Below are 12,855 nucleotides of genomic sequence, written 5' to 3' on the forward strand. Positions count from 1 at the left end.
TCCGATTCAGTTGAAAGCGTATTTCCTTTTCGCAGAGTGGGGGGTGGTGGCAGTGCTGCAAACACACTGCAGCTTGAGAAGCTGGCGGCCTCGCTGATTAGTCACATACCACTGCTCATTTTAAGTATTGTTTGACAAAACAATTTTCTCCTTTGGAGCAAGTGAGGTTCAGATCCGTTGGACGCCCTCAGGATCAAAAAGTTATTAACAATGCTGCTATGTCTTATAAATATTTTTTAATCGTGATAACTCTTGTGAAACACTGTTTTTTAAAGTCCCTTAGAGGGTTTGGAGAGAACTTAATCTGCACACAGCCTGAGAGGTACATAATGGTTTTCATGGGATATGGAGTATATAGCCAAGGAAGGAAGAGACACTTTTCAGCTTTAATTCACACTATGAATGTCTTTTAAATTAAACACTACTGTAAAATTTCCAGACCTCAGTTCACTAACTTTTCTAACTTGTAAGGTTTTATACACTGTATTTTAGATTTTGTGTTATTTGAGAGCTGATCTGAAGCTATTGCATGTAATTCCTCTGCATGCATTATTTGCAAAGAGGTCTACAAAATTAGTTTTTTGTTTCGCGGCAGATTCCAGGCTTTTAGACTGGTTCATCTTTAAATATAATTCCTGTGTTTCTTAAAGCCCCAGCATGAATTTCCTGTTTGGTAGAATCTTCTGGGTAATTGAGATTGTGCAATTGTGTCCAGCAACAGATCATATTGCATTTTCTAGTTCAGACTGCTTGAGTGATGTCGCTGATGGCCCTATGCTTGACATCTTTTTTCCATTTTTATAGCGTGCTGTTGATTTGCTAATTTTCGAAGATGTGTTTGGATCATTGCTCCTTTAACAGCTCACTTGTTTACCACCAGTTTTCATTCTGGAATTGACACATTAATTTTTGTGGTACTGAATTTTTGTTTCCAATCATTATTGTTTAAACTTTAGTGGAGCATTACGACTCAACTGCTTGCAAGGTTTCCCTACAATTGATGTGAATAACTCAGCCCTGGCACTAGAGATCCAGTGAAGTGCTGATAAAACACGAACTCCACATTTTTTAGTGCTTTATCTTTCTGGTTTATAGAAGCCATCAAAACTGACACTTGGAAGTAATTTTGTTAAACAGGTTTTAAAAGTAGGTAATACATTCACATTGTATAAAATGTAAAAGGCATAGAAAGACAGTGAAAAGTTTCTCTTTCTCCGGTTGTACTAGTTCTTTTCTCAAGAGACAACCTCTGTTAAGTTTCTTGTGTGTCTTTCTGTGGAGGCAGTTCTGCTAAGGGTATTTAAGGTGTAACCTATAACATATTGGTGGAGAAAAATAACCAATGTTATGTGATAATTGACCATAAACAAGTGTAGTTGATTTTGGATTGAAAATATCAGAATTTACATTCACATGTGTTATCTCATTCAGAGTAGTTATTTCAAGTTGTTCTTTCAGTCAGCAGCTTTCAGGTGTGGCAGAAAAAAAAATGTTTTTTAATCTTCTCTTAGAATCCACTTTGGAGCCTGTGTTATTTTTCACTATCTTCATTTTTTTGAGAGCAGATTTGATTTTAGGAAATAACAAGTTAGATTGAATCCAAATAATTTAGAGAATTTGGACTCAAGTCTGGTGAAAAAGATTAGGCAGCCAGGTTGGTGATACTGTTTGAGGTCAAATAGGAGTTGTAACCATTAAGTAATGACACGGAATTTCCTGTGTGACTTGTAGAACTGGATTGAAGTCTGTTCCAAAAAAGAATCTCTGAAAGTATTTCAAGGAATGCAACGTCACTGAAATAGTGTGTCAGTTTCCTAATTTGATTGCTCTGAAGTGTGATACACTTTGATGTGTTAACTTTAAAAATTAAAAAAAATATGAAGCCAATTTTCAGTGTTTTCATTTGTACTAAGTATCTAGTAAAGCAAGTGTGATAACTAATCGTGAATTAAAGATCAAGGAATCGAAATAGAAATTTGAGTATTAGAGTTTTACAAATATTCCTTTCCTTCTTAAGGGGTAAAGGGAACTAAACTGAAGCTTGCAACTTTAAGGAACTTTGTGTGCTGTCAGTGAGGGGAAATGAAGCAAAATTGTTCAAGAGTATGGTGTTGCAAAGCATTGATTTTGTGGTTTGGGGACTAAAGGGGCGGGGGAGGATCTTTGTGGTGAGTTTAAGGAAATATAAACAGGAACTTAAATGCCTTTCCTCTGGTGTATGGGTTTTCCAGACTCTTGCCTTTGATTGTAGGAGGTGGTAACCATAAAACAGGTGAGAGATCAGAATTATTCTTAAATCATATTTAATCACTTATTAAATAATATTTATTGAGTACCAACTGTGGACCAGCAACTTAGCACGCACACATCTTTAGGGGCGTCCCAGGTGGTGCTAGTGGTAAAGAACCCGCCTGCCAATGCAGGAGACACAAGTTTGATCCCTGAGTGGGGAAGATCCTGTGGAGGAAGAAATGGTAAACCAATCCAGTATTCTTGCCTGGAGACTCCCCATGGACAGAGGAGGCTGGTGGGCTACAGTCCATAGGAAAGAGTCAGACATGACTGAAATGACTTAGCACTCATGGACCAGATAGCAGGCTAGGTTTCTTGAGTTAGACTGTTAAACAAGACAAAGACAGTTCATTCCCTGGTAGGGTTTATAGTGTGATGTGAATAATAACTGCATTTCATGGATTGCTTTCTATGTTCTGGGCATTGTTCTGTGCTGTTTATATTTATCATCAGTATATTCCAAAACTTTGGTAAAAGAATGGCAAAATTTACTAAGAGGTCAAATCCAACATCCTAAATGCTTTGTGAAAATGAATGTAATAAAGATAAGTGAAGCTAAGTTTTCTAGTATTAATAGCCACTCATCATTTTAAATCTTTTTAAAAAAAAGCATGAGCCAGGGCACAAATAAATAAAAGAATGTCATTATAGAGTGTGCAGAGGTGACTTTACTGACTCCTAATCAGTGAGAGGGGTATGTGTGTGTGTGTTAGTTGCTTAGTCATGTCTGACTCTTTGCAATCCCATAAACTGTAGCCCATCAGGTCCCTCCGTCCATGGGATTCTCCAGGCGAGAACACTGGAGTGGGTGGCCATTTCCTTCTCCAAAAGGAACTATAGAAAGAAAGAAAGTGAAGTCGCTCAGTTGTGTCCGACTCTTTGCGACCCCATGGACTGTAGCCTACCAGGCTCCTCCATCAATGGAATTTTCCAGGCAAGAGTACTGGAGTGAGAGGGATAGCCTGTTATTTTTCTAGTGGGGTAGTAAGCCCATGCTGATCTTTCTTTCCATTTGCTCTTCTTTGTAACCAAAAGCAAGGTGATTGGCTGCATGTTACCAGTACCAGCCGATAAATATTTAAACACAATGGCAAAATATTTGTATTATTGATATGTAAAGACTTTAAAGAAAGAGTTCGTTTAAGTTGGCTATAAAGTCATTGTAAGATTCCCGTTTTCCACCGGCCTCATTTGAAAATAAGGGTATCCTGAACCTCTCAGCCAGTTTCATTCCTTGATACTGAGGACTCCTCTGCCTTCGTTTCCCTCTACTTTAGCCTCAAAGATCTAGTAATATCTCACTTTAGTATTAACAAACATGTTTATGGGATTTTATACTTTATAATGTATTTGCATTCAAAGCATTATTCAGTTTTCACTGGCTCTGAAGGCTAGCATTAACCTAGTTTTATAGATGAGGAGCTGGACTTGTTAAAGGAATGGTATCCAATACTGCTTTGGATTTGGTTCTGTGATTTCAATACTTCAGAATCCTCCTTTCCTATGCATTAGGCTGCTAAGACTGGTGGCGCCTTCCCGGATGCTGTTTGCCTCTCTGCACCCTCCTTTTGAGAAGAAAGGGGTTGCTGGGTCATTTGAAATAGTAGAGCTATGACTAACCAATCCCACCAGTGTAAACCTGGCTAACCTGAGGTAATGACTTATTAAAGTCACATCTCTTCCTCAGAATTGATGGACCAGTTCCCAAAGAATTATCAGTGCAAACAGTTAATTCCTGAATTTATGAATCCCTTTGGTTTGAAATTCCTCTGTGTGCATTTTGGAAAGTTGAGACTATCTGTACATGTTTCTGTTATGTAAGTATAGGATATAAATAGAAATAACTGCTTCTCTAGGCCTTTGAAAATACCTTGGATTTTTGCTCTTTGCTGTGAAATTTGGTATTGATTTTTTCCTATCCAAGAGGTATAATTACTGTAGAGCTCAAAAAAAAAAAAAAAAAAAAACCAAACAAACAACAGAAAAACACACCTTGTTATGAAGTGGGTTCCCTTGGCTCTGAAACCTAGAAATCTTTTCATGGTTATCATGTACTTGGAAGTGATTCATGTGTTTCTTCAGGACAAATGAAAACAGAACTTCTAAACCTGAAGTTTTTGTTTGTTTGTTTAAGTAAATGAAGCTTTTAGTATTAGAAGTAGTTGTCTTTGCATAGTGTTTCCTTAAAGTAAGTTCGGGTGCATTAAGATTTTATAAAGTTAACCAATTTCCCAGCATTTTAGCCTTTAAATAATTTATTCTAGGGAGGAAGTAGGTGTTGTTTTGTAGATTCTGCACTTTTGACAGTGAATCCTGGGTTCTGACATACTTGGCTCCTAGGCTGAATGTTGGGGAGAAAAAAGTACAGAAGAGAGGAGTCCAAAATGACGCCTAAGTTTTGGCCTTGGACAGATGGATAGGTCTCAACTTTGGGGTCTTATAGGGTGTATGGTTGTGGAGTTAAAAATGGAGGAGGACGGGTTCATGCTCATCTCCCTGAGGATAGGACTCTCGTGTGTTTTACTGATACTTTGAACACCTGGTGTGTGTGTGGGGGGGGGGGTGTCACTTTTTAGGTGCTAGGGATGGAGTGTGAGCAAAACATGAAAATTTCTGCCTGTAAGAAGCTATAGGGGAAGGGGAACAGGGGTAGACAGTAACTAAGTAATTAAGATTCATAACAGGTCAGGTGATAAGCCCCATGGGGAAAATGAAGGAAGGAAAAGGAAGGGAGTCCTGGATCGCTGGATCACTTTAAGCAGGGTAGACGGGCTAGGCCTCAGGGACCCAGTGACAGCTGAGCAAAGACCTGAAGGAAGTGATAGACACTGGTTGGACTTGACTGGGAAGGAAGAACATTCCGTGCTGAGGGATCACCACATGCAAAGGCCCTATTCTCCGAGCTCACTCTGCACTGGGGTCCCTGCTTTTTCATTTCTGTTTCTTACCCATTCAGAAGTGCCAATCGTACTTTAGGATGGAGTGGAGGAGTCAGATGAATTGGTGAGCAGCCGTGACCCATGCTCCTTCCAGAAGGTTCAGTGTCCCCGAGCCAGTACTTTTCGGTGGGCCCTAGAAATTCAGGGTACTCTGATCTAGCTCTTTAAATAACATGTGAAGCTTACTTCACTTTTCAGGTTTCTGTTGCCAAATGGAAGGGAGCAAAGAGATTAGCTCTAGACTTCTGGTGACAAAAGAAGATTAGCCTGCTGGCAGGTTGAATGTTTTCTAACTTGTTTGGGCTTCTAGGTTTTTTCTTACTATTGGGTTATTTTTTATTTATTTTTTTTTTACTATTGGGTTATTTTTAAAAAGTCATTTTTACCTTCTTTCAGCTCTTAAGATCTCATTTATTTTCTGTTTTATTTGGCCATGTATCTGCTTTACATTCCTCTGCCTTTCTGCTATTACAATAATTTTAGTAGCTGTTGGATTATTATTACCTGTTAACAATGTTTTGGCTCCGAGCCCCCAATGAACGTCTCTGTTAACTTGAATAAATCTTATGGATTGAAAGGTTCTACACATGTGGCCCATTAAAGACCTGTAGGATTTATTTATTTTCTTTTCTGCCTTTACAGATAAAAGTTTCTTTCTCTTATGAAAGCCATCCCCCTTTTATGGCTCTATCATCTAGTTGCAGAAAATAAGTATTCCTAAACACAGATTCCCATGACAACATAACAAAAAGGTAATAGAACAAGTGTTTATTTTGTCTAAGCCTGCTGTCTGAGTAATTTTATACCCTGAGCATGTTGGCTCCTGTTGCTTTGAATGATGTTACAGATTTCCTTGTTTTCCTCAAAACCTTCTCCTCTTAGGCCTTGGTGACATTGTCACTGTGCCTGGGACACAAAGGAAGATACGTGAGTGCGTGTGTCTGACTGTCAGTCTACCCACAAGGATGCGTCTGTGCTTTCCCAAGCTTAAGGGCCAGAGTATAGGCATCACACATCATTATACCAAAAAAAAAAAAAAAAATCATGAAAAAACCCACACCAATTTCTTCTTTGCTTTCTTAACTTCATTAATTTAGCTTGGCCAGTGCTAAAGCACTGTTGGAGGTGTTCTGTTTATAAAAATTGAAAAAAAACAAAAAAGCAGAAAGGGTTCTTGCTTTTGAAAACAGCAGTCTAGAAGGGGCACATTTGTGTTGCTTTCTCAGAGATTATTTTTGGAAGTCCTTTGTAGCTTTTCTTTTCTGTGTTCTTTCAGCTTTAGTTGCCATCTCAAATCTACTTTTCTATTTCTAATGCTTATCTTGAAATTTTCTTTTAGATTTTTCGGTGTCTGTTGAATCTAATGACATACTGGTGATTTTTGTACATCAAGGGCAACTTTTTTTGCAAGGGTATGTGTTTGAAATCTCTGTCAGAGACCTTTCCATCTGATTCAGAACTAGAAAGTGATGACATCAGCATGTGCCCACAAGAGGTCAGAACTTCTTCTTTTGATCTGCTGAGGGCTCAGGGAGGCTGTGTCTTGGGGAAGAAAGGGACGATGAGGATAAGAGTCCTCTAGACACTTAGGTGCATGCATGCTCAGTCATTCAGGCGTGTCCAACTCTTTGTGACCCCATAGTCTGCCGCCCACCAGGCTTCTCTGTCCTTAGGATTTTCCTGGCAAGAATACTGAAGTAGGTTGCTGTTTCCTTCTCCAGGGTCTAGATACTTAATGCAGCTCTGTAATTCTGTATAGTGTAGTGTCTCTGACCTTCTCACCTGCAAATTGTTTGCTGTTGTTCAGTCGCTAAGTCGTGTCCAACTCTTTGCAACCTCATGGACTGCAGAACACCAGGCTCCCCTGTCCTCCACTGTTTCCCGGAGTTTGCTCAAATTCATGTCCATTGAGTTGATGATGCTGTCTAACCATCTCATCCTATGCCACCCCCTTCTCCTTTTACCTTCAGTCTTTCCTAGCATCAGGATTTTTTCCAGTGCGTTGGCTCTTTGCATCAGGTGGCCAAAGTATTGGAGCCTCAGCTTCAGCATCAGTCCTTCCAATAGGGTTGATTTCTTTAGGATTTACTGGTTTGATCTTGCTGTCCAAGGGACTCTCAAGAGTTCTTCAGCACTACAGTTCGAAAGCATCAATTCTTCAGTGCTCAGCCTTCTTTATGGTCCAACTCTCACATCTGTACATGACTCCTGGAAAAACTATAACTTTGATTATATGGACCTTTGTTGACAAAGTGATCTCTCTGCTTTTCAATATGCTATCTAGGTTTATCTTAGCTTTCCTACCAGAGAGCAAGCATCTTTTAATTTCACGGCTGCAGTCACCGTCCACACTGATTTTGGAGCCCAAGAAAATAAAATCTGTCACTGCTTCCGCTTTTTCTCTATTTGCCGTGAGGTGATGGGACCAGATGCGATGCCCCAAGTCTGTCTGGTGACACTTAAGTTGAAGTGTCTGGTTTATGCAGTATTTTTTGAACTCTTCATTGTTACATTTCTTTATCCTTGTGGTAAATATAACTTTATTCTCATAAATAGTTGCTTTATCCTTAATATCCCTAATAGCAATTTCTTTTTCCCCTCTTCTGTCAAATCCCTCATATAGGATTGTTAGGTAGCTTGAACCTTCTTGAACTTAGACTTTTGAATAATAAGTTTCTAATTATGTTTTTTTTCTCCAGGCTACCACATGCTGGTGAAAATCTTAGTTATCTTTCTCATTTGTTATAGTAAAATATGACTCCTTAGTGATCTTAGTATTAAACTGAAGCGAAATATTGGTGTTGGTATCCTATATTGCTAGAAGTTTAATAATTTCCTCACTTGACATTACAAGTTTGACTTGCTTCAGTTTCTGATTCCTAGGTTAGTGTCCTAAATGCCTTATGCTTTGAATCATCTACTTTGAAATTAGCAGTCTCAATAAATTAAATTATGTTGATGCCATCACTTCATGGCAAATAGATGGGGAAACAGTGTCAGACTTTATTTTGGGGGGCTCCAAAATCACTGCAGATGGTAACTGCAGCCATGAAATTAAAAGATGCTTACTCCTTGGAAGGAAAGTTATGACCAACCTAGACAGAATATTAAAAAGCAGAGACATAACTTTGTCCACAAAGGTCCGTCTAGTCAAGGCTATGGTTTTTCCAGTGGTCAAGTATGGATGTGAGAGTTGGACTATATAGAAAGCTGAGCGCCAAAGAATTGATGCTTTTGAACTGTGGTGTTGGAGAAGACTCTTGAGAGTCCCTTGGGCTGCAAGGAGATCCAACCAGTCCATCCTAAAGGAAATCAGTTCTGGGTGTTCATTAGAGAGACTGATGTTGAAGCTGAAACTCCAATACTTTGGCCACCTGATGCGAAGAGCTGTCTCATTGGAAAAGACCCTGATGCTGGGAGGGATTGGGGGCAGGAGGAGAAGGGGACAACAGAGGATGAGATGCTTGGATGGCGTCACTGACTCAATGGACATGGGTTTGGGTGGACTCCGGGAGTTGCTGATGGACAGGGAGGCCTGGCGTGCTGCGGTTCATGGGGTTGCAAAGAGTCGGACACGACTGAGCAACTGAACTGAACTGATGCAAAAGGGGAAAAAATAGCAAGTTAAGAGAATAGACAGTAACTATTATGAGCATCTATCAAGCTGTGTTTACACTCCCCAATATAGTGTAACACTAGGATTACTCATCCTGTTGACATCTTGGGCCGATATTTTTTGTTGTTGTGGGGACTGTCTTGTGCATTGTTGGGTATTTAACAGCATCCCTGTGTCCCTACCCACTAGATGCCAGTCAGAACCCCTGTGTGACAACCAAAAATGTTTCTAGACATTGCCACATGTAATCTGGGGGCAAAATAACCTTTGGTTGAGCACTGTTTATAAACCCTGTATGTTTGGATTGATTGGCCCTGAGTGAAAACTTGATAGGGTAAGTTGAACTTTCCACCTGCAAAAGGAAACACTATATTTTCTGTGCATATTCCTTTTGAATTCATTGTCCAATACAGTCTCAACAATGGCCTTGTTCATATACTGTACATCCAAGTTTATAGTTCCAAACCTAATGTCAAGAATGTCTGTCCCTTTGGATTTCAAGGCTATTGAAAAGTAATGTTTCATGCCTCCCCCTGATTATTTTTCTACATATTTCTTGAGGACAGTCTCTGAGATATTAACTACCTTAGGATTAGATTCAGGTTATAAACTTGTATGGTTCAGCCTTAGATATGTGGAGCCAATACTTGAAGGAAGCTTTTCATTAACACTGTTGAATGACAGTGGTCATGAAAATTACAATCAGGAAATGAGCCAGTTTCCTAAAGATTTCTGTAACTCTAGGTATTAAAAGTGAAAAATGAAGTCGCTCAGTCGTGTCCGACTCTTAGCAACCCCATGGACTGCAGCCTACCCTGCTTCTCCATCCATGGGAGTTTCCAGGCAAGAATACTGGAGTGGGGTATCTTGGTATTAAGGCAGCATAATTTTGGAAGTTTGAAATATGTATATTTTTGTACTTAAGTTTTATATAGGTTTGCTTTAGTGAAAAAGATCTGTTCGACATTCCAGTGTAATGTGTTAATGGCTTCCAGTGTATAAAAGAAACAGATATAAAAGATTAGTGAATATGTTTTATATATATATATATATATGGGGCTTCCCAGGTGGCTCAGATGGTAAAGTGTCTGCCTGCAATGCGGGAGACCCAGGTTTGATCCCTGGGTCGGGAAGATCCCCTGGAGAAGGAAATGGCAACCCAGTACATAGGGTTGCAAAGAGTCGGACATGACTGAGCGACTGCACTTTATATATATGTTCACTAATGCGTTGTATCTGTTTCTTTTATACACTGGAAGGTGTGTTTGTGTATATATATATATATATGTGTATGTATATATATGTATGTATGTATGTATGTATGTGTGTGTGTGTATATATGTATACTGGCTTACCTGGTGTCTCAGTGGTAAAGAATCTGCCTGCCAATGCAGGAGACATAGGTTTGATCCCTCACCTGGTAAGATCTACATGCTGTGGAGCAGCTAAGCCCATGTGCCACAACTACTGAGCTGGTGCTCTAGAGCCTGGAAGCCGTAAATACTGAGCCTGTGGGCTGCGGCTTCTGAAGCTCATGCAACTAGAGAGTAGCCCCCACCTGCTGCAACTAGAGAAACAGCCCGAGCAGCAACAAAGTTCTGGCACAGACAGATACATAAATGAATAAGATTTTTTTAAAAGTATTGATGTATACAGAAATTTGGAGGTCCAGTGGGCTATAGTAGCTAGAATGTTTCATGGAGGAAGAAGGATTTCAGGATTATTTTGAAGGATGGGTAGTGTTTGGAACATTTCTAGAAAGGGAACATTTTTAGGTAATAGGAGAAAACGTAACTAAGAAAATTGGATATGAGATGGACTAGCCTGACAGGAGGAATATCTCAGATAGGGTGAACCCACTTCTGGTTTTCATTCGACGTGTGCTTCAGAATCACTTGTGGAGCCTTTAAACGTACAGGTGCTTGGGTCCTACCTCCAGAAATAATTAGGTCTGGAGTAGGATTGAAGCAATTGCATTTTTCTAGGCAGTGGAGAGCTAGCTATAGTTTCTTGAGTTGTAAAGTAGGAGAGGAAGTATTTTAAAATTGATCTGATTAGAGTATTACAGAATGGATTGTAGGAAGCAAATATGTTGCTTTGTAAAAGTCTTTAGTAATTTATGTGCATTTCTGTTCAACCTGACTCCCCAGTTGGACTTTTTAATTCCTTGAGGTCAGGATCTTTGGTATTTATTTACTAATCTTGCATTATGTTCTTAAGGATAAACAGATAAATACATTATAGCTTCTGCTCTCGTTTAAAGTCTAAATTGGGAAACAAATATATAAAGTAATACCTTGGTCTTTTTTCAGTTCAGTCTCTAAAGAATTGGCTGCATTATATTGCTGATTGTAATAATTCTTAGATTCTATTAACTGCTGAGTAAATGTGCATTTTAACTTGTAGAAATGATATTTTAGTTTTCCATAGCATAATAACAAATGATCAAGGATTTGAACCCTCGTTTATGTTTTAATAACTGCTCTATCTTACTGTTACTTCAGAAATACACTCAACTTCAAATTTCAGAGTAAGAGATCTAAAAATACATATTGAGAATTTGCTATGTGATAAACCCCATGCTGGAAGCTGATCATGAAACTCTTATATAGTAACACATTCATATCCATTTGGAACATTTACTACCTGTCTTTTATTGTTCATAAAGTTGTAGTTCATACATAATTATCTTATATGAGCCTCAAAACAGCATTGTAAGATAAGCAGGGCTAGCGACACCCCCATTTATTGATTTGGATGCAGACTCATAGACGCTTTGGCCACAATCATCTGCTAGGAAGTTCCAGAACCAAAACTAGAACTGAAATCTTTTTACTACTAGTTTACTTTTCTCTATGTGAGACTGCCTGTGTTTATGCTTAGCAGAATTTTTTGAGATCAAATCATTGAAAGACCATTCACTGAGGTGCAAACATAGCTTTGTTAAGTGGAATTTTGGTGACTTTTTTTTTTCCTGGAACAATAAAAAGTACTTACATGGTACTAGCAAAAGTAAGCAAGATATTTTCCAGTATTTTGATTTAAAAAATCAAATTGCTAAGTGTAATGATATAAAAATATTTGATACTCCTGCTTCAAAGAAGTAGTATTTAATTCTCCTCCCCTTGTGTGAAGGCGGTTATTTAGTGACTCACATTTCTAAAGTATAGAATGTGGCAGAAATGATGGAGTGTGACTTCTGAGGGTAGGTCATAAAAGACATTGTGACTCCTGCCTTTGTCTTTCTTTGAGATCATCTGCTCTGAGGCAGTTTCTCAACCTCAGTACTGTTGGTATTTGGGGTCAGATAATTCTTTGTTGTGAAGGATATGTAACAGTATCCCTGGCTTCTACCCTCTAGATTCTAATAGCATCGCCTCTCATCCCCACCAGACACCCCCCTGGTGAGATGTCTCCTGAGGGACCTCTGTTGAGAACCACTGCTTTAGGGAAGCCAGCTACTATGTTGAGAAGCCCTGTGGAGCAGCCCTATGGAGAGGTCCATATTGCAAAGAACTAAGGCCTGCTAGTACTGAGTGAACCATCTGGGGAGTGGATACTCCAGCCTCAGTCAGGCCGTCAGATGACTCTTGCAGTGGCCAGCATCTTGACAGCAGCTTCAGGAGGGACCATGAGCCAGAACTACCTTGCTAAGCTGCTCCTGAATTCCTGACTCACAGAAACTGAAATACTAATCTTGTTTAAGGCAGCAAAATTTGGGATAATTTATTATATAGTGATAGATAATTAATACTCTTAAGTGTTACTGTAAAAATATATATTTAATATGAGAGTCACAGAAATAGCAAAATCTGAAAGTCGTGAAGTCACGTTAATGCCTGTTACGTGCATCTCTAGTCGTGTTCATAGCATATGTTTGTAGGGTGTTTTTCTGGATGTGAAACCTATGAACACTATTACTGCAAAAGACTTAATTGTAGCAGCAAGGCAAAGTTCATTGATGGCAATACCTGATAGTTACAACGTAATATATGATGTCTATTTAAT

General features: G+C 39.1%; 1 protein-coding gene across 3 annotated transcripts in view; it reads left to right on the forward strand.

Moving 5' to 3' along the window:
* Positions 1-12,855, forward strand: part of MAPK14 (mitogen-activated protein kinase 14) — a 75,026-nt gene that overhangs the window by 1,145 nt on the left and 61,026 nt on the right. The window lies entirely within an intron of this gene.

Source organism: Cervus elaphus, chromosome 7, assembly GCF_910594005.1.
Source record: "Cervus elaphus chromosome 7, mCerEla1.1, whole genome shotgun sequence".
In the NCBI taxonomy this organism is placed as follows: Eukaryota; Metazoa; Chordata; class Mammalia; order Artiodactyla; family Cervidae; genus Cervus; species Cervus elaphus.